The following is a 21,684-nucleotide window of genomic DNA, read 5'->3' as shown; positions in this document are numbered from 1 at the left end:
TTGCTTGTCAAATGGTCACAAAAGGGGATCACACCATCTGGGACACTGCAACCTGTCATAAATACGAGTCAGTTGCCAAGCATCTGAATTTTGATCACATGACCATGGGGATGCTGCAATGGTTGTAAGTGTGAAAACTGGTCATAAGTCACTTTTTTCGGTCACTAAATAAATTACTGTAAGTCGAGGACTATCTGTAGGTGGACAAATGATTGCCAAAACCAGGCAGCTCTCCACTACAAACAAAATCTAAGCTGAAAGGGTTTCAGGGTTTACAGTAGTGGCCAAAATTGTGGGAACCTTTTGGGAAAAGTGTATTTTCTAAAACTAGCTGATAACACCACTTTGTTTTGGAGTAGTACTATAAAATTATATATCAACGGAAAGATAATTTAATCAAGAATGTAATGAAATCAGTTTTATGAAGGATTTGCTATTAGAATAGCAGTTACAGTATAAAGAAGAAAAGTGAAACACGTAGAAATGAGATATACAAAAATTATCACCATATCAGTTAATCCATAGTTGGGTAACCTTCAGCATGAATGATGGCCTTACAACATCTTCCCATGGAGTGAACCAAGTCTTTTAGTTCTGCAGCTGTTATCATGTGAAACCAAGATTGAATGATTGCTTCTATTAACTGGGTTTTTTTGCTGGGTTGCTTCTGACTAACAAGTTTCTTTAGTCGGCTCCATAGATTTTTCAATTGGGTGAAGGTCTGGGCTATTCCCAGGCCATTCTAGCAGTGGATTTATCTTGAAACTCCAAAAAAAAGTGGTGTTATTAGCCATCAAACCTCAAAAATACACTTTTCCCAAAAGATTTCCACAATACTGTAGCCACTGAGATAGGTTCAAATGACTGCTGGCTGCCAATCAGTTGGGTCAGAATGGATTTGTGTCACAAAATCATTGATAGGATGGAAACAGGCAAAGATGACCTTTTTTTCTCAAGGGTTGTCCTTGGTTTGAGCATCTGGAATTTTAGCAAGTTCCAGCTTGAAGATCATAAAATATTTAGGAGAATCCAACATGTAAGGGATGAAAGGAAATATGGTGGATGGCTTCCCTCTGCCCATTCACCACAATGTTAAGACGTTTTGCAAGTCCTGAGCAATCAAAATCTTTTTTTTCCTTGGTTCAGGGGGCTCCTTTTGCTGATTTCACCAAACTGATGACGAAATGGAAACTTTCTACAGCAGCGTTAGTCAACCTCTACAACTTTTAAGATGTGTGGACTTCAACTCCCAGAATTCCTTGGGAATTTCACATGAATTCTGGGAATTTAGGTCTCCACATCTTAACGTTGTTTTAAAGCCCTACATGGCTCAGGGCCAGGGTATCTCTGAGACCGCCTTCTACCGCATAACTCCCAGCGACCGGTAAGATCCCACAGAGTTGGTCTCCTCCGGGTCCCGTCAGCTAAACAATGTCAGCTGGCCGGCCCGTGGGGGAGGGCTTCTCTGTGGCTGCCCCAGCTCTCTGGAACCAGTTACCTCCTGAGGTCCGGACCATCCCCACCCTATTGGCCTTCCGAAAAGCGGTGAAGACCTGGCTCTTCCGGCAGGCCTGGGGCCATTGAACACGCTCTTGTGATATGGAGAGATCCGGCCATGAAGGGCGTGAATGAGTTTTTAATGTTTTTAATTTTTAAATGTTTTTTATAATGATTTTTAAAAATGTATTGTGATCCGCCCTGAGTCTTCGGAGAGGGGCGGCATATAAATTGAATTAAATTGGAAAAATTGAAATTGAGATACACAGTTCTAGAGCAGGGGTGTCAAACTCACGTCGTCACGGCTGCATCACGAGACATAGCGGGACTTCCCCCCCTTCGCTAAACCGGGTTGGGTGTGGCCAGCACGTGACGCATCCGACCTGTGGGCTGGGAGTTTGACAGGCCTGTTCTAGAGCATGAAGAAGCCATTTCAAGCACCTCTGGCTCTTGAGGAGAATGCCAGGAGCTGCACTCCAAAATATGGATTGGGACAGACCTAAATCTACTTCTGAATACAATTTAAATGCAATTAAAAAGTGAACAAACTATACCAATGGATACAATTACCACCTGTGTATTTAATACTTTCCCTGCTGTGATATAAAAAGTTACAGATGGGGAGACTATCAGAATTGAGTCCTTGCCTTTTCAATGATGTTGGGGATGGGCTGAGACCTGGCTGTTCTTTGGGGAGCTTCAGGCTGCTCCTACCACTCTGGTCACTGCTCAGTGCCCACCCTGGCCGTTGGGGCTGGGCTGGGGCCACAAAATAGATTGGACAACACACACTGCATCCACCCTCATAATGCATGAAAGGACTTCTTTCCTTCCTTCCTTCCTTCCTTCCTTCCTTCCTTCCTTCCTTCCTTCCTTCCTTCCTTCCTTCCTTCCTTGTTCTTTCTTTCTTTCTCTTTCCTTCCTTTTTTTCTTCCCTTCCTCCCCCTCTCTTTCTTTCTTTCTTTCTTTCTTTTCTATCTGTCTCCTTCCTTCCTTCCTTTCTTTTCTCTCTGTCTCTCTCCTTCCTTCATTCCTTTCTTTTCTCTCTTTCTCTCTCCTTCCTTCCTTCCTTTTCTGTCTCTGTCTCTTTCTTTCTTTCTTTCTTTCTTTCTTCTTCTTTCTTTCTTTCTTTCTTCCTTCCTTCCTTCCTTCCTTCCTTCCTCCCTCCCTCCCTCCCTCCCTCCCTCCCTCCCTCCTCCCTTCCTACTTCCTTCCTTCCTTCCTTCCTTCCTTCCTTCCTTCCTTCCTTCCTTCCTTCCTTTCCCTCAACAATCTTCTGAAAGAACATTAAAAAAAGAGCCGAAACTCTGATCACATTAAACCAGGTAAAAGAAATGGGTTCTGCCAATAATTTCCCACCAGTGCTGTCCCAAGTCAGGGCATTTTAGTTTCCGCAGTTTCTGCTGACGAGGAATGTTGTGTGGGCAACCACTCTGCAGGTGGGAGTGGGGCACAGCTGCCTACTTCCGGGAATGGCCAACACAGCCGTTCCCTTGCAACACGTAGCAGTTGCTCCCTCTGGCTCGATCCTCACGTGGCTGACAGCTCACACACATGGCGGCAGGATGCAGGCTGCAGCAGGAGAAAAGCTCATGGGAAAACACCATCCCACGTCAGCCTGTGCTCCCCTGACAAATGTGGGGCCTGTCAGCTGGGCTCTTCCATGACACATCCAGACAACCACCTCACCACAAACGTAGGACAGTGATTGGCGGTTGTTTTTCCTCCCAGGAAGCGATGTGACTTGGGAGGAGAAACACTTCCCCAATTGCTGCCCTTAGAATGTCCTGCATTAAAAGCGGATGGAGAGAAGTCACCACTTTCTCATTCGAGCAGAATAGAGTAGACCCTAACAGTGCGAACTATACTGGAAAACGTTCTGCTGACTCTAGGAGGAAAAGTCCCAGCCTTTTCTGAGTAAGATGCTTTATTAGAAAGCATAAGCACTTGTGAGCCTTCTAATAAAACCCATCAGCTGGCAAAAGTGCCGCCAGACTCCTTCTGATTTGGGGCTATGATCATAGAGTAACCCAGCTCTCCCCCTGCAAGGAGCAGAGGAACACACGCTCACAGGGCTACTGAAGAACAATCCCTTGGCCATCATGGTTTGGGGAGCCAGAGAAGGAAGGAGAAGACATTTACATGCCCTGGAATAATTTTGTGGCCCTGAAGAGCTCTGTTGTCTCATCCTCAGCTTGTTGACGTTTGCAGTTTTGCCAGATTTGCGTCACCTTTGCAAAGATCTCCTTCAGTTCTTCTCCAGATCTTCTGCTGCCTGCACCGTCAACAGTGCAATTTCTAGAGAGCTCTTCCTTTCAGACTGTCTGGGGCCAGGAAAAACCCGCTTGGCTAACTAGTTATGAAAATCAAGGCAATTGTAAGAGCTGAGATGCGTATCAAGGGCAATTGTATAGCTAACCCAAAGGAAAGGAAACGCTCACATAACCCCAGAGTCTCACTCAGATCCCTGACTCCAGGGCTTAATTAAACTCCAGGTTCCTGGGCCTGAATCAGCGCATTAGCTGATATGGAAACCACAGCCTTCGAAAGAGACCGCTGGAGGGGGGCACCTATGACATGGTGAAAGCAGGCATGGAAACTGTACCATGGCAGGGAGGGGGATGTTAACTCTTCCTTCCCTGGTGGTTATCTCAGGAAAACACCTTCTCAAGCCATGTTGAAACAGGTACCCCAGTCCCAACTGCATCTGGATAGTATATTAAGGGCAAAACAGAGACTCTTTCTTTTTAATATTCCACGTGAAATATTAGTGCCACTTTATAAAACCCTAGTAAGACCACACCTGGAATCCTGCAACCAATTTTGGTCACCCTACTACAAAAAAGATGTTGAGACGTTGGAAAAAGTTCAGAGAAGAGCAACTAAGATGATCAAAGGCCCCTGGAGACTAAAACATATGAAGAAGGGCTGCAGGAATTGGGTTTGGCTAGTCTAAAGAAAAGAAGAATTAGGGACAACATGATAGCAGTATTTCAGGATTTGAGGGGCTGCCACAATGAGGGAGTCAAATTATTATACAAAGTACCGGAAGGCAGGACAAGAAGCAACAGATGGAAACTAATCAAGGAGAGAAGCAACTCCTTGCTTCTAACTAAGGAGAACTAAGGAGAAATTTCCTGACAGTGAGAACAATTAATCAGTGGAACAGAAGTTGCCTCCAGAAATCATGGACGCTCCATCACTGGAGGTTTTTAAGAAGAGATTGGACAGTCACTTATCTGAAATGGTATAGGTTCTCCTGCTTGATTAGGGGGTTGGACTAGAAGACCTCCAAGGTCCCTTCCAGCTCTATTTTGTTCTGTTCTGTTCTATTCTAATCCTATACACACACATACACACCCCACAATGATACAATATTTTTTTTATTTATTTATTTATTTATTTATTTATTTATTTATTTATTTATTTATTTATTTATTTATTTATTAGTTCGATTTATATATGCCACCCTTCTCCGGAGACTCAGGGCAGCTTACAATGCGTTAAGCAATAGCCTTCATATTTTTGTATATACCTGTTTAGTAAGGCTTTTTGGCCCCCCCGAGCGGTGTTCTATTTTATACAAAATCAGCTTATTGCCCCCACAGACCGGGTCCTCATTTTACCTACCTCAAAAGGATGGAAGGCTGAGTCAACCTTGAGCCTGGTGAGATTTGAACTCGCAGTAATTGCAGGCAGCTGGCAGCTAAGTACTACTTTAACAGCACTTAGTCCACTGCGCCACCAAGGCTCTATAATATTCATCATGTTCCTACCAAAAAGCTCACAGTTACCATTTGCGCATGGATTGAGAGGTTTGTTTTTTTTCTTTTAACCATGCATACACCCCATTCATTGTATGTTTTAGCCTCCAGTCTCCTAATCATCTTTGTTGCTCTTCTCTGCACTCTTTCTAGACTCTCAACATCTTTTTAATAGTGGTATATATTTCAACTTCAGCACAGAAACCACAGAGGGACACAGATAGACCTTTCTCCTGCCTTGCATCTGGATGAGAAAATGATTGTTTTAAATATAATAAGGAACCCACTCAGGGCAGGAATAGCTTGGACTGAGGTGGTAGAACTGAACAATGTGCTCCCATTGTCTCGCTCAAAAGACAGGCATCTTCAAGGTATAGTCAAAAAAATCAAAACGGCAGCTGTGACAATGGATCAAAGCCAGGGGTGAAATCCAGCAGGTTCCGACAGGTTCTGGAGAACCGATAGCGGAAATTTTGAGTAGTTTGGGGAACCGGCGAATTCCACCTCTGGCTGGCCTCAGGAATGGGGTGGGAATGGAGATTTTGCAGTATCCTTCCTCTGCTATGCCCACCAAGCCACACCCACCAAGCCACGCCACGCCACACCCACAGAACCAGTAGTAAAAAAATTTGGATTTCACCACTGATCAAAGCTCTGCTGTTTTTTGTGCTGTGGACATGACCATACACTGCATAAACCCCTGCAAGTAGAATAAAGTTTATTAAAATAAAACATCCCCTCCCCTGAGTTCTTGGTTTTAACTTTTATTTATTTGTTGGTTTGTTTATTAAATTTATAGGCCTCCCATCTTATTGCAAGGTAACTCTGGGTGGATTGTTGTTAAATTCTGCTAATTGTTGTTAATATTAATTAATTTATTGTATTTATTTATTGGTTCGATTTATATGCCGCCCTTCTCCGGAGACTCAGGGCGGCTTACAATGCGTTAAGCAACAGCCTTCATACTTTTTGTATATACCTGCTTAGTAGGGCTTTCGCCCCCCCCTCCCAAGTGATGTTCTTTTTTATACAAAGTCAGCTTATTGCCCCCACAGACCGGGTCTTCATTTTACCAACCTTGGAAGGATGGAAGGCTGAGTCAACCTTGAGCCTGGTGAGATTTGAACTCGCAGTAATTGCAGGCAGCTGGCAGCTAAGTGCTACTTAACAGCACTTTATTCTGCTGCGCCACCAAGGCTCTTGTTAATTAATGCTTTTGTAGCTCTGCTTTATGCTATTGTAAGCTACCCAGAGACACCCAGGACAGGGAGACGGGCAGCATATAAGTTTAATGCATTAATCAATAATGAAATATAAATTTTACCAGATTTCCCCAAATGTATGTTCCTCCAGATGAAATGAAACTTGGTATAGTGACTAGCCTGGTCCACTTATAAAGAATAAGCTATAATGGGGATGAACATTAGGTTGTTTATAAAGTCATCTTAAAGGCACAGGTGCAGGCTTGTCAGAAATGATTATTGTAGTAGGAGTTTCCTTCTCCTGCAACTCTTTGTTGAACCTTGTCCTATAAACTCTTAAATCTCCTTTGCTTTCCTTTTACAAAACAGAAACCAAGGCCCTATTTTTTTATTATTATTATTCTTGCTGTCTGCAGTGACAAAACACACAGCGAAAGCATGATTGTGTGGCGAGTTTCTCCACTCTGAAGGCAGGAGAGAGAGTGACAGAAGAGGAACAGCACAAAGTATTACGCAACGCAAAGTGGGGATACACAGGGGAAGAGTGTATTTTGATCATTAAACCATCAAGCTTCGAGCTTTTGCAGGATTAGACCAGTTGGCTTGCATGTCCTTTTGGAACATGAGAGCGTGTGTGTGCATGTGTATGTGTGCATACATGTGTGCCATGGGATAGGGTATTGTGGCAGTTACAGACACACACAGCTTGAAGGCTCTACAAGGAAACCCAGGGAGAACGAAAGTTGCAGAAGCAGAGAAGACGAAAGTCATTCCGAGCTGCTGGCTCAACTCCTTGCTCTCTCCGTGCTCGTAACCACTTCTCCCTCTCCCCCACCCAGAGGCACCGACAGAGATAAGATAACTTCTTCTTTTTCTCCTTCAGGGGGTCATTTATCAGTCCTATCTCCAGGAAGAGTTGGACCTGCTGGCGGAATGAAAAACAGGCCGGAGAGCCCAAAGCTTGGAAGGAAGGAAGGAAGGAAGGAAGGAAGGAAGGAAGGAAGGAAGGAAGGAAGGAAGGAAGGAAGGAAGGAAGGAAGGAGAGAGTGAGGGACTGCTCTCCGGCTCTCCCAGGAAAAGCCTTGGATGCCCAGAAGAAGCTCAGGCTGGACGTGATGAACCCTGCTGGAACAGCGGCCAAGGAAGACCTCCCGGCTGCGAGGGTGACGGTGGCTGTTGTTGCTGCACACGGTTGTTAGGCTATCTGGGGCGGATGAAGATCTCCCATCTCATAAAGTTGACATAATCTTGGCAGGAAGCCCACCTGTTAATCCTTGCAAAGTTCTCCGAGACATCATGATTCATGCCGGGGAAGCTGTTCCAAGTTTTCCCTCTCCTGCCAGGTCTGAGTTTCCCAAAGGCAAATTATTAGTTTTGGGAAATGAGGTTAAAAATATGATTAAAAAAAGAAATAAATGCAAACATGCATCCATGGTAAGTTTGGTGCAGAGGGAACTTCTCCTTCACACGTGAGTCTTGGTGTTTTTCCTACTTGTTCATCCTGTTTCTCCTCCCTTTTGCTGACTGGGAAGGGTCTGTCCCTGGCCCCTTCCTCCCACCGCAGATAGGACACCTTTTGACTAAGCAAGCCTCATGCAGGGCAGTTCGGAACAGGGAGTGCAGGGGCAGAAAACAGATTAAACAGAGTTGGAAGGGACCTTGGAGGTCATCTAGTCCAGCCCCCTACTCAAGCGGGGAGAAGAGAAAGTCCTTATCAGGCCCCAACGGCTCATATAAAGAAACACTGAGTTCATTTAAAAAGCTACAGGTAAAAACATAATAACAGGGGAAAAAAACATAATTACAGGTAATCCTCGATTTACAACGGTTCCTTTATGACCGTTTAAAGTTAGAATGGCACTGAAAAAAGTGACTTATGGCCATTTTTCACACTTATGCCCATTGCAGCATCTCTGTGGTCACTTGATCAAAATTTGGATGCTTGGCAACTGACTCATATTTATGACGGTTGCCATGTCCCGGGGTCATGTGATCATGTTTTGTGTCCTTCTGACCAGCAAAGTCAATGGGGAAGCCGGATTCACTTAACAACCGGGTTACTAATTTAACAACCGCAGTGATTCACTTCACAAACATGGCAGGAAAGGTCATAAAATTCACTTAACAGAGGTCTCGCTTAGCACCAAAAGTGTTGGGCTCAATTGTGGTAAGTTGTAAGTCGAGGACTGCCTGTACGTCTTTGAGTTTTTCTATGCTCTGGCTGGTGTGAATATCTATCTATCATCTATCTATATATATATATATCATCATGCACACAAGCTGATGAGACGCCATATGCAACCCAATTAAGAAAGGTTGGTTTACCTCCCAGGTTGGTAATATACAGCAGAGTATATTATCACACATTATCACATGTGTACCAAAAGTACACATGTAGACAGGGTGGAACCAAGCTTAATAGCAGTAACTGTGAGAGGGATCTTGGAGTCTTGGTGGACAACCAGCTAAATATGAGCCAACAGTGTACAGCAGCAGCCAAAAAAGCCAACGCAATCGTAAATTGCATTAACAGAGGGATACAATCAAGATCAAGGGAGGTACTAATGCCACTCTATAAAGCCTTAGTAAGACCACATCTAGAGTACTGCATCCAGTTTTGGTCACCACACTATAAAAAGATGTTGAGACTCTAGAAAAAGTGCAGAGAAGAGCAACCAGGATGATTAGGGGACTGGAGGCTAAAACATATGATGAATGGTTGCAGGAACTGGGCATGGCTAGTCTAGTGAAGAGGAGGACCAGGGGAGACATGATAGCAGTGTTCCAATATCTGAGGGGCTGCTACAGAGAGGAGGGGGTCAAGCTATTTTCCAAGGCACCTGAAGGCCAGACAAGGAATAATGGATGGAAACTGATCAAGGGGAGATTCAACCTGGAAATAAGGAGGAACTTTCTGACAGTGAGGGCAATCAACTCATGGAACAGAAGTTGCCTTCAGAAGTTGTGGGAGCTTCACCACTGGAAGCTTTAAAGAAGAGACAGGACTGCCATTTGTCAGAAATGGTGTAGGGTCTCCTGCTTGGGCGGGGGGTGGGGTTTGGACTAGATGACCTACAAGATCCCTTCCAGCTCTGTTAATCTGTATATCTGTATATCTGCCTTAGGGTAGAAAATGCTTACTTGCCTATCTTGTAAGATGCCTTTGGGCGAAACAAACAAAATCTTAAAAAGTTTGTTATTTATGGACGGGTTTTTTTATGGCTTATTTATTTATTTAAATTTATTTGGCATCCATCTCACAGTGGGACTACTCTGGGCAGCTTATGACAATAAAACAGAAAAAAAGAAATAATAAAAAAATGTAAACATAAAAATAGAAAAAGAATAAAACAATAGAAATAAACAATAGAAATACAATTAAAACGATGGGTGGAAGGGAAGCTATCTATCCATCTGTCTATCATCTATCCTCTATCCTCTATCATTTATCTATATCTATCTATCATCTATCTATCTATTTATCTATCATCTATCTATTTATCTATCACCTATCTATCTATCTATCTATCTATCTATCCATCCAGTGGTGGGATTCAAGTAATTTAACAACTGGTTCTCTGCCCTAATGATTTCTTCTAACAACCAGTTTGCCAAACTGCTCAGAAAGTTAACAACCGGTTCTCCCGAAGTGGTGTGAACTGGCTGAATCCCATCACTCTATCTATCTATCTATCTATCTATCTATCTATCTATCTATCTATCTATCATCTCACTGATAAGGACTTTGCAAATGCTAAAGAATGTTGCAGAGAAGCTGCAAGAACGACAAGGACCTGTGAGTCTCTTCAGACATTGTAGTTGACTAGGTGCCTGACATCCCCAACTGCAGCTGCTCTTCCATGCATGCTAAACATGGTTTATGGTTCAAGTATTGTTCGTATCTAAAGAATTATTTCTGCAATTTGGCTGTTTGTGCAGCCAATCTGTATTGCAAACAGGATTCTCAGAAACCTGCTGTGCAGTCGTATTACTGTAGGTAGAACATTTAATCTTAGAAATGCTCTCAGTTTGTGTTTTCTTTAGGAAAATCAGTTGAAATGGTGGTGCTACACCCTGGCCAAATTCCAGGAATTCATGAGATTCTGTAGGACTTTTTATTGGAATTCAAGCCTGTTGTGGAGGCTGATAAATAAAAGTAAAGATACAAACACAGCATTATCAGCCAGGCTCAAGCTCTAATTTCCACAAATTGTGGGGGGTTTAAATAAACCAGCCGTGGCTTTGCTATCCAAGGATTGTTAAGAACTGTGCAAGCCTCAACTTGGGAATCTACATTCAAAAATACAATGCAGATGACTTCGCTGGATGTAGCTTACAGCGGCAGCTGTGAAAAGGAAAATGATCCGAGAGAAAGCTGAAAAACCCTCTCTGACCAACTTCTCCCATTCTTCTTGTTTTTCCTGGTTTCTTCTTCGCGTGCACTTCCGAACCGGTAGGGAAGGTAAGTAGATTTCACCCCTGGGCAGGGCAGAACATAGAACAGAACAGAACAGAATAGCATGGAACGGAACGGAACGGAATGGAATAGAATAATAACTTTATTGTCACTTTGAATGTACACTAATCGTCATACATTAAAATGAAAGTCACGAAAGACCATCACTTGCACATCCTCAATCTGTACTTTGAGCTGGCCTGCTGGGGTTCGTGGGGCGAACATGGTCAAGGCCCAACAGCATCTCCTGATCCTTCGCAGATGGCCTTGCCGAGTTGTTTACCTTCGGAGCTGGGCTCTAAATCCCCCGAGCAGCTTCATTTGGATCAACCGTCATTTCTTGTCTCCTCATCTGCCTTCAAAACAAGGAGTGTTGAATTTCAAGCACGCATTAATGAAATTCCACATCGCCCTGGTGCTTCTAAACAAAGCAATAATTTTACCCCCTTATCAAACTCCAGGAGGTGAAGGAGGCAGGCTGATTCTCCTCTTGGGCTGAGGGAAAATATATGTGGAATGTGTTTGTGCACCTGTGTGGCTCTCTGGCTCCACTCCTTTGTGGTCCTGGGTACTTATTAGCCATCTTAATCATAATCATAAGTTTATTTGTCAAGCATATATAAGATAGCAGGTAAAAGTATAAACATAATTTGAATAAAGAGTAAGTAAAAAGGAATATTAGGACAGGGACGGTAGGCACGCTGGTGTTCTTATGCACGCCCCTTACAGACCTCTTAGGTCTTACCTTATATCTTACCTGATGCTCCTCCAAAGAGGCAGAAGGCAGCACTTTCAAGCTTTCACCCAACATCTTTCAGCAACTCTTTCAACAGGTGTATCTTAAATTTGCTCTTTAAATCAGAACTGTCGCGTTGCAACTGTCTTGTCCCAAATTAAATTGGCCGTGAGTTGCTACTACTTCTTCCTGTTATTCCCGTGCAGCCCTCCCAGGCTCTGTTTTCACTGGCAGAGGGCTGCAGGAGGCCATCGCGGCTGAAAACTGAGCCTCAATGAGTGATATCGAGCTCGTCATGGCCCCTGGCCACGGTCCCAACCCCCCCGGTCCCCCAAGGTCAAACACATCCCTGATGTGGCCCTCAATGAAATCTAGTTTGCCACCCCTGCCCTATACCATTTCAGACAAGTGGCTGTCCAGTCTCTTCTTTAAAAAAAGGTTGTTTCCAAGCACCTGTGCCAGGATCTGCACCTTTCTTAACAAGAGGTGCTCAGCATGGCAGCTGGAACGGGCTGGGATTGACTGACACAGAACACCAAGCAATCCCTACGCCCTGAAACTTGGAAACTAAATGACTATGGATCATGAACCTGGAAAATGACACTAGCCTTTTTTGCAGCTATGGCCCTGGGGCTGGCTCATCTTCCTACAGGCATATCCTGGATTGTAGATGGAGGATGCAATCCTGTCACCGATGTGGAGGGAAGCGCCCCGTGCAGACTTGGAATTAAAGGGCAGGCCGCCATCAGCTCAGGTAGCAAAACATTTGGAGCCAACTGCTGTTAGAGATCTTGGCAGCACGCATGCATTCCTCTTAAATTGCCTTCACTGGGAAGATAAATTGGGCCTGAATCTAGTTACCTCCACATTGTCCCACTCCCATCACAAGGCAAAAAGGGGCCTTTGCCAATTTATATAGAGCTTTTGACTAATCTCTTCCCTTTGATATCTCGCTAAGAAGCCCCTCTTGATGGCACAACCCTAATTTGAAGAGAACAAGGATTTCAGGGGCACAGACAAGCTTCTCCCTCTCTTCTGTTTTTTTTCCTTTTTCTTCCGCTTTTTCTAACTTTGGCAGCACAGTCCCCTGAGGCAGGCCAGCCAACAGCCAGGCCAGCCTAGGAAAATAGGAATGACGCTGGTTGAAAGCAAGAAGCCAGTTTCCTTGCTAGTTTTCTTGCCAACCCTGGTAAGGCAAAATAATCCAAATTTCCTTCCTTCCTTCCTTCCTTCCTTCCTTCCTTCCTTCCTTCCTTCCTTCCTTCCTTCCTTCCTTCCTTCCTTCCTTCCTTCCCTCCTTCCTTCCCTCCCTCTTTCTTTCTTCTTTCTTTCTTTCTTTCTTTCTTTCTCCTTCCTTCATTCCCTCCCTCTTTCTTTCTTTCTCTTTCTTTCTTTCTCCTTCCTTCCCTCCCTCCCTCTTTCTTTCTGTCTCTTTCTTTCTTTCTCCTTCCTTCCTTCCTTCCTTCCTTCCTTCCTTCCTTCCTTCCTTCCTTCCCTCCCTCCCTCCCTCCCTCCCTCCCTGAGGGCCTTCCTCTGAGGTGTAGCATCTTTTGTCCTCTCATTCTCCCACTGCTGTGATCCCAGGCGGAATCCCCTTTTGGGGAGATGGCATCATGCAACCGCTAAGGGAGCTAAGTCAAGAGCATCTGGCATCTTTAGTCAGAAATCTGACTAAAGAAAAACTAGAAAGACTTGAATCTCCAGAATGAACAACTGGCAGGAGGTGTGATGGGGGGGGTGAGAGAAGGGGACTTAATGCCAAAAATGAGCAAACTGGAGCTGGGACCCACATGAGAAGGTGGCCAGCAGGAAGTTCCACAGGGACCCTCTCACTGCACCTCCAAATGTGCAGAAGTGGATGCCTGCTTTCTCCCTCAACCCTTCCCCATTTCGGCATCTAGGGAAGGAGAAGCAACATCCATTGCCAAGATGGCACCTCATTCATCCATTTGATTTGTGCCTGCCTTTCATCCAGGAGCTCAAGGAGTCTCAGTGGCATTTTGCCTCCTGGTTTTTGGCAACACCACCCTCACAAAGGTGGCCAGGCTAAGCAACGTTTCTCAACTGTGACAACTTGCAACTCCCAGAAGTTATGGCGTTGACATCCAGGCATCTTCAAGTGGCCAAGGTGGAGAAACTCTGGGCCAAAAGAGAGGGATGACCCAAAGCCCCCCAGCAATCCTCTTTAGGGCGGGGATTCAAACCTGAGTCTCCTCAGGCAAGTTCCAGACCTTCCCTCTGTAACTGTTGCTTCCTGTGCATTTAAGATTGGGCAGAATGTGGAAAATAAAGGGATCCAGGAGCCCAAGAGGGATTCTTGACCACTTGTGGGCTGTGGCTAATCAAAAGCATCTCATCCTTTGGTCAAGTCCTTCCCTGAGCTGGATCTCTTTTCAGTAGCCTCCCCCTCTGAGGGGGACATGGTCTCTGCCCCCACCCACTCTCCCTTTGCAGCACTTCCTGGTCAGTCTTCTTCCTGGCTGGTGGTGGTGGAACTTCCTTCTCTCCTCAGGCTTCTGGCTGTTTAGCGCAATGACGGAAATTTCTTACACACACACACACACACACAAACACACACACAGAGCAATGAGCAAAGATCAGCAGACCAACCGCCACTGTTGCTCCCATTCCTGCTACTCAACTCTCATTTCTAGGCTACATAATACCTGCGCTGTGCAATCCGACTTGCTACACTAGACTGGCTGAACGTCACTTGCCAGACATTCTGTAAATCCCGCTCTCTTTGGGAAAAGCTCAGTGACAGAACAGAGCAGGTGAAACCAGCTCTCCCTTTCAGCAGTCTGTTTGGGATTGCAGAAATCCCAGTGGCCCTTAGATGGCAGGGGAGAGTCTGTTTTCTGTATCGTTTGGCTGCCCCCCAGTGGCTGAATAGGTTTTTGCAGTTTGGATCTGCTACGCAGGCAACTTCTACAGAGCCTGGCTGATATTCTCAGTTCTGTACAGTCCCTGGCAGAAATGGTGTTTGATGGACTTGGTGAAGAATTCCAAAAAGGAAAACGGCTCAAGGACATGGGAAAGAACTTCGAGGGTTCCAGTTTATGACACAGCCGCTTTCCTTTTCTCTCATAATTCCTATTCCCTTCACCTCTTCCTGGCAGGCCTGTGCATTAAACCATTTGCTATGATTGTGTTAATCCAGTTGGGTTACTTTTGCACAACTCTCAGGACTATAAACTAGCCACTTTGGCTGGATTCGCACAACATAATTAAGCATGTTAGTTGTTTTAGCTTAATTGTAAGCTCAGGGCCTTTGATGGCTTAATTTTCTATGTGAATTCAATTTGCTGAGTTAGTGCATGTGTCACCTGTTGGATGAATCCAGACAATCAGTGAAACTAGTGCTAAAAACAAACTGTCTGCTCCATTTCAGCTGGTCAGTGGTACCCACAATCATTAGGGCATGGACAAAAAAGTCAAAATGGCAGCTGTAATGGTGCAATCAAAGTGACGCAAATAAAAACGAGTTGGACCATATACTGTGGGCACACCTGGGAAGCCAGGCTCTCTTTTCCTATCAAATACAGTACTCCTGAATTCACACACACATCCCATTTTTTCCTTGCTATTGCTAACTTTTGTCACATCACAGTGAGGACAATTAACCAGTGGAACAGCTTGCCACCAGAAATCATGGATGCTCCATCACTGGAGGTTTTTAAGAAGAGACTAGACAGTCGCTTGTCTGAGAGGGTATAGGTTCTCCTGCTTGAGCAGGAGGCTGGACTAGAAGACCTCCAAGGTCCCTTCCATCCTATTCTATTCTATTCTATTCTATTCTATTCTATTCTATTCTATTCTATTCTATTCTATTCTACTCTACTCTACTCTACTCTACTCTTTTTTTTTTTTATAAAGATATCAAATCAATGCGTGAACAGCGTGGCCCCTGGGTATCATACATTCTAATACAAATAAAATTAATCAGGTTAATCATAATCATTGCATTCAATCCGCTTATATATTTCTAATAATAATACACACTTGTATTAAGTTATAGTCTATCATGGTTCAATTATTCCACGTTTTCCCTTATTACTTTCATTTTATGATATAAAAATATATACATTAATATTCCCCCTTTTCTTATTTCTATCACTTATTCTAGCTTTTAATCATATCACCCCTTATTAAGAAACTTTTTCTTTCTTTCTTATCTAACTTCTAATCATGTCACCTACCTAAAAAAAGAAGAAAAAAAGAAAAGAGAGAGAAAGAGAAAAGGAAAAGCAACTCAGAACAACAACAAAAAAGAGAAATCATCCATCCATCATCTCTTGTCTGCTTCAATACTTTAATTGCTATGCTTTAAAAGAAAGATAGGAAAGAGGAAAAGCAAATCAAAACAACAACAAAATTTTAAAAAATCATCTATCCATCATCTCTACTCTACAGTTCTGATGTGCTCAGTCTGCTACACTTTTCAGGAATCAGAGGTGAAGTTTCACTCCTTTTCAAAAAGGCAACTATCCCATTGAATGAAAACAATGGAAGCTGTCCTCTGTGACCAATTTTGATCCTTAAACAATGATCAGGGAACTCCCAGGACGTTTTTCTGGCATAGTATATAATATAATGCGCATGCTGAAGTGGAACTTCCATGTCTAGGAGCAGTCTATAAGACAAAGAACTAGGAAGAGCCATTGGCTTCAGTCCCAGCCGGACAGGTTCACAGAGGAGGAGCTGTCATTTTGATCATGCAAGGATCTCCTTTAGAAGAACCATCAGCTTCCTTCAAAGGAGGGAAAGGGAAAGGAAAGGAGAAGGAAACCTTGCTGTTTTGGTCTCTTCTGAATTCCTGAAAGAAGTGCCTGTCTGGGCTGTGATGCCTTTTTCTTCTCACCCCAGCTGGTTGTGGGCTGGCCAAGGTTGTATGGCAAGGGGCAGACGCTCGGCACATGCTAGGACTTGGCAACTTTAAGACTTGTGGACTTCAACTCCCAGAATTCCTCAGCCAGCTTTGCTCTGCCAGGAGGCACGTCTTCTCTTTTAGTCACCTCTTGGCAAAAGTGGCTCCTGACAGCTGTATGCACTTGACTAGATCCTCACCTCGGCTACTGTAACAGCAAAAACAAGCCCATAAATATTCACAGTTAAGCTTTGCATCTCCCGTTCAATTATCTGTGCTTTCTAACATTGATGACAATGAGGATGTTAATGAAGACGGAGAAAGAGAAACGGGAAACATAATCAGACACTGGGAAAATGTGAAGGGACGAAATTTCAGGACGGAATGCAAACTTGCCATGCGTCTCCTTTTTTTGCAACTCGAATGGGTGCTTAACTTAATATAATTCTAACTGATGTTGGAAGAAATGTCCATCTGGGTTCAGTTCCAAGCGGGGAGAAAGGCACTGGAAACATGGTGGCTGATTGGAAATGTGGCTTTTAATGGTGGACAGAACCACATGGTTTTGAGGTCCTGGGCAAAAAGGGCAGAGATGCTGAGAGTGCCTGGGTTTTATGCCCTCTGTCAGGCTTTGAATTTGAGCTTGTGTTCTGATTGGTTGTCAGACTCTCATGGGGCCATGCAGAGCTAACTTTGTAGGTTGTCCCAAGCTTGATTGAATCTTGTTGGGTGATGATGTAATGAAGGGGCTTTTGGGGCAATTCCTATTATGGCTTAATGGCTGTCCTGGTTTGGATCTTAAGTGAGGACTCATGTCCTGAGGGCCATATCTTTTGTGTTGCAGATTAGCTGGCCCAACCTTTTGTCTTGTAGATAGGTTGGCACCAAAATATCTGCTGGTAGGGGGCAGGGAGCTGAGGCTCTGAGTTAGTCTTTAGAAACACGTTTCTCCTTTAGGGAAAATATAATATTCTGCCTTTTTAATATTTCCTAGAATATTTCATTTTCCTAGGAGAGGGGTGGGTGCTAGCGTCCTACACTAGTTTTTATGAGATTTCAAGTCTTTGTGGTTTGATTCATTCATTCTGTCAGTGTACGAGACAGCATGCTGTTCAAAGTTGCTACCACGCGCCGTTTCAGAGTTGCCACACACGCACAGGGAGAGGGGGGCACAGGGGGAGGGGGTGCTTGGTTGGAGGGGGGTGCATGGGTGGCACAGATGGGTGTCGGGTGATAGGACTCACACTGGGAGAGGAGCCAGGAAAGCAAGCCACCTGTGTTCGGTTCAGAAGCCATCCAGGTCTGAAGAGTGCTTGCTGGAGCTAGGACGAAAAAGAACTTGCTGGAGCCGGCCAGGAAGCAACTGGGAACAGAAGGGCATGGAGGTTCTGAATCTGTATAACCAGCTGGCTAGCAGAAGCCAATAATGCTGGCTAGAAACCCTTTTACTTGTATTGTTCACCATGTGCCAAGCTGAGACTCCAGTAAAGAGACTCGTTTTGCTCACAGTGTGGCCTCTTCTTGGTTTGACTTGGTTTGGAACAGAGTTGGGTTGCTGCCGGTTTAGACCGGTTCGGGTGAAGCGGTAGTTCGGACCACTGGCTGGGCCTGCCCAAGTGCCCCGGCGCTAGCCTGTCCTATTTATCTCACTCTCTGGCTTTGTTCCCCGCCCACAAAACCCAGCTGATTGCCACGCCTCACCTGCTCTACTCACCATGGCTGCCTGAGAAGATTTGCTGTGTGTTTGAAGCTGCGTGAAAGTGAGGAAGGTGTGCGCCAGAAGTGGGTTTCAAAAATGTTTACTACCGGTTCTGTGGGTGTGGCTTGGTGGGCGTGGCATGGCATGGCTTGGTGGATGTGGCTTGGTGAGAGTGGCAGGGGAAGGATACTCCAAGATCTCCATTCCCACCCCACTCCAGGGGAAAGAGCCTTGATGGTACAGTGGTTAATGAACCCTGTTATTAACACAGCTGCCTGCAATTTCTGCTGGTTCGAATCTCTCCAAGGCTCAAGGTTGACTCAGCCTTCCATCCTTTCTAAGGTAGGTGAAATGAGGACCCAGTTTGTGGGGGCAATAAGCTGACTTTGTATAAATATACAAAAGGATGAAGGCTATTGCTTAACGCCTTGTAAGCCGCCCTGAGTCTCCGGAGAAGGGCGGCATATAAATCAAATTAAAAAAAAAAAAAAAGGATACTGTAAAATCTCCATTCCCACCTCAGTCCAGGGGAAGGTTACTGCAAAATCCCCATTTCCTCCCCATCAGCTGGGACTCGGGAGGCAGAGAATAGATGGGGGCGGGGACAGTCAGAATTTTTACTACCGGTTCTCCGAACTACTCAAAATTTCTGCTACCGGTTCTCCAGAACTGGTCAGAACCTGCTGAAACCCACCTCTGACTTGTGCACGAGCAAAGCTTACATTTCCGACAAACAGGTTGTTAACGGATGTGCAGCCCATTTCTGATTTGGAACCGTGGTACCTTGTTTACACCACTAGCTGTCTTGAACAAAATGCAGGTGGTCCTCGACTTACAACCACAGTTGGGGGCCAGAATTGCTAAGCAAGGCGATTCTTGAGTTGCATCCAATTTTGCAATTGCTTGTCAAAAATTGCTTGTCAAGAACTGGCTGGGAAAGTTGCAAAAGGCGGTCAAATGACTCCAGGGTGATGCCACCATTGTAAATATATACTGGTTGACAAGCGCCCAAATTTTGCTCACTTGACTACAGGAATGTTGCAATGGTCATAAGTGCAAGGACCAGGGATATGTCACTTTTTTCAACGCTGTTGCAACTTCAGTCACTAAATGAATGGTAGTAAGTTGTGCATTACTTTTAATAATCACCCCACTCCTTGTTGTTCCTTTAAAAAACCTCTGGAAGATGCAAGCGAAGCCTCCTTAAACAGCCTTCCCAAAGCATAGCATAGCATAGCATAGCATAGCATAGCATAGCATAGCATAGCATAGCATAGCATACAACTGGAAGGGACCTTGGAGGTCTTCTAGTCCAACCCCCTGCTCAAGCAGGAGATCCTGTACCATTTCAGACAAGTGGCTGTCTAGTCTCTTCTTAAAAACCTCCAGTGATGGAGCACCTACAATTTCTGGTGGCAAGCTGTTCCACTGGTTAATTGTGCTCACTGTTAGGAAGTTTCTCCTCAATTCCAGGTTGCTTCTCTCTTTGATTAGTTTCCATCTGTTGCTTCCTGTCCTGCCTTCAGAGGCTTTGGAGATTAATTTGACCCCCTTCTTCTTTGTGGCAGCCCCTCAAAATATTGGAATACTATCATGTCCCCCCTAATTCTTCTTTTCTTTAGACTAGCCAGACCCAAATCATGCAGCCGTTCTTCATGTTTTAGCCTCCAGGCCTTTGATCATCTTAGTCGCTCTTCTCTGAACTTTTTGCAGGTGAGTGATGTCCCTTCCTTTCAGCCCTGCTTCTGTTTTGGAGACTGTCATTTCTGCACATGGACAGCGCATGAGAGACACGTCCATGAACTGAAGTGGGGGTGCAACCTGTTTCCATAAATTAAAACATCTGTTTGAGAAGGGTTGGATCAACCCTCACATCTGTAACAAGTAACAATCGTCTGCCTCTGCTGCTTTGGGTTTGGTATCTGAGAAAGATGGGACTTCTTGAAAAGTATATTTTCTGTTGCACATGGGCATCTAGTGCAAGCTACAGTGATGCCATGTGTGTTATGACAACAGAACACAAGGGGTACAACACATATTTTTTTAGTCTTTTTAGTCTTTTAGTTTTAAATTGTCATGGGGTTTTAACTGAATTGTTTTAAATTGGGCCAGTTATGTAATTCTTTTAACAATTTTAAATTTTGTATTGGCATGTGTTTTAGTTCTGGCTGTTCACCACCCTGAGTCCACTAGGAGAAGGGCGGTATACAAATTGAAATAAATAAAAATAAATAAATAAAATATAATTTGCATGATGCAAATGACTTCGTCTGTGTCACCATGCACATCACATCACTTGTCCCTTGCCTCCTGCACAGATGCCTGTTGTATGTTGTGTAAGTTGCATGCAAGTGTTTTCAAATCCTGCAGCTCCCAATTTCTTCCAGAAAGCCTCTTTTTCAAAGGCTTTCTTTGAACCGGGGTACCTATGAGACCACCTTCTGCTACCAATAGCCTCTCACCAACCAGTACGCTCCCATAGAGAGGGTCTTCTCAGAATGCCGTCAGTCAAACAATGTCGACTGGCGGCCCCCAGCAGGAGAGCCTTCTCTGTGGGGGCACCTGTCCTTTGGAACGAGCTCCCCCCGGAGATACGGAGGATCCCGGATCTGCGCACTTTCCGCCGCGCCCTCAAAACATTCCAGCAGGCCAGCCTGGCCTAACCTCCCTTTTTAATTGCTTTTAAATTGGTTTTATAATTGGGGTGTTTTAAATCTGGCCAAAGTATTTAATGTATTTTAAATGGTTTTTAACGTTTGTATTATGTATATTTTACTTTTTTGGCTGTTCACCGCCCTGAGTTCTTCGGGAGTAGGGCGGTATATAAATTTAATTATAAATAAATAAATAAATTCTCCAACTGGGCATAAGGGATCTTCTATCTCCCCGCTGGGATCCGCTGGGACCTGATCTGGAAGGCCTGAGTACTGGCCCTTTTCTCTCTTAGCTTCTCAGAACAGTCTGGTTGCTCTGACCTTTGGTGGAAAATGAATGCCTTTGCTTGCAGCTGTTCCAGATATCTCACCAAAGGCTCCTTGCCTGAAATGGGAATTTCCCGAAACTTAAAGGACATGACAGCCACCTTCTAGTACTGGAGGGGCTGTCACAGAGAAGAGGGGATTGACTTATTCTGCAAAGTATCCGAGGCCAGGACAAGAAGTAAAGGGTGGAAGATCATTAAAGAGAGCTCCAACCTAGGAGAAATTTTCTGACAGTGAGAACAATTAATCAATGGAACAGTTTGCTTCCTGGGGTTGTGGTGCTGCATAACTAGAGGTTTTCAGAAATATTTATTTATGTATGTATGTATGTATGTATGTATGTATGTATGTATGTATGTAATTTATATGCCGCCCTTCTCCCGAAGGACTCAGGGCGGCTTACAAAGAAAACATTCAACAAATTAGAAAACTACATAAAAATTAAAATCCAATTAAAATTATATCAATGTAAAAATCCCCCA

Source organism: Pituophis catenifer, unplaced genomic scaffold (assembly GCF_029215685.1).
Source record: "Pituophis catenifer annectens isolate HBS135680 unplaced genomic scaffold, rPitCat1.0.hap2 SCAF_13, whole genome shotgun sequence".
NCBI lineage: Eukaryota > Metazoa > Chordata > Lepidosauria > Squamata > Colubridae > Pituophis > Pituophis catenifer.
The sequence above is the reverse complement of the archived record's forward strand: the minus strand, read 5'-3'. Positions refer to the sequence as shown.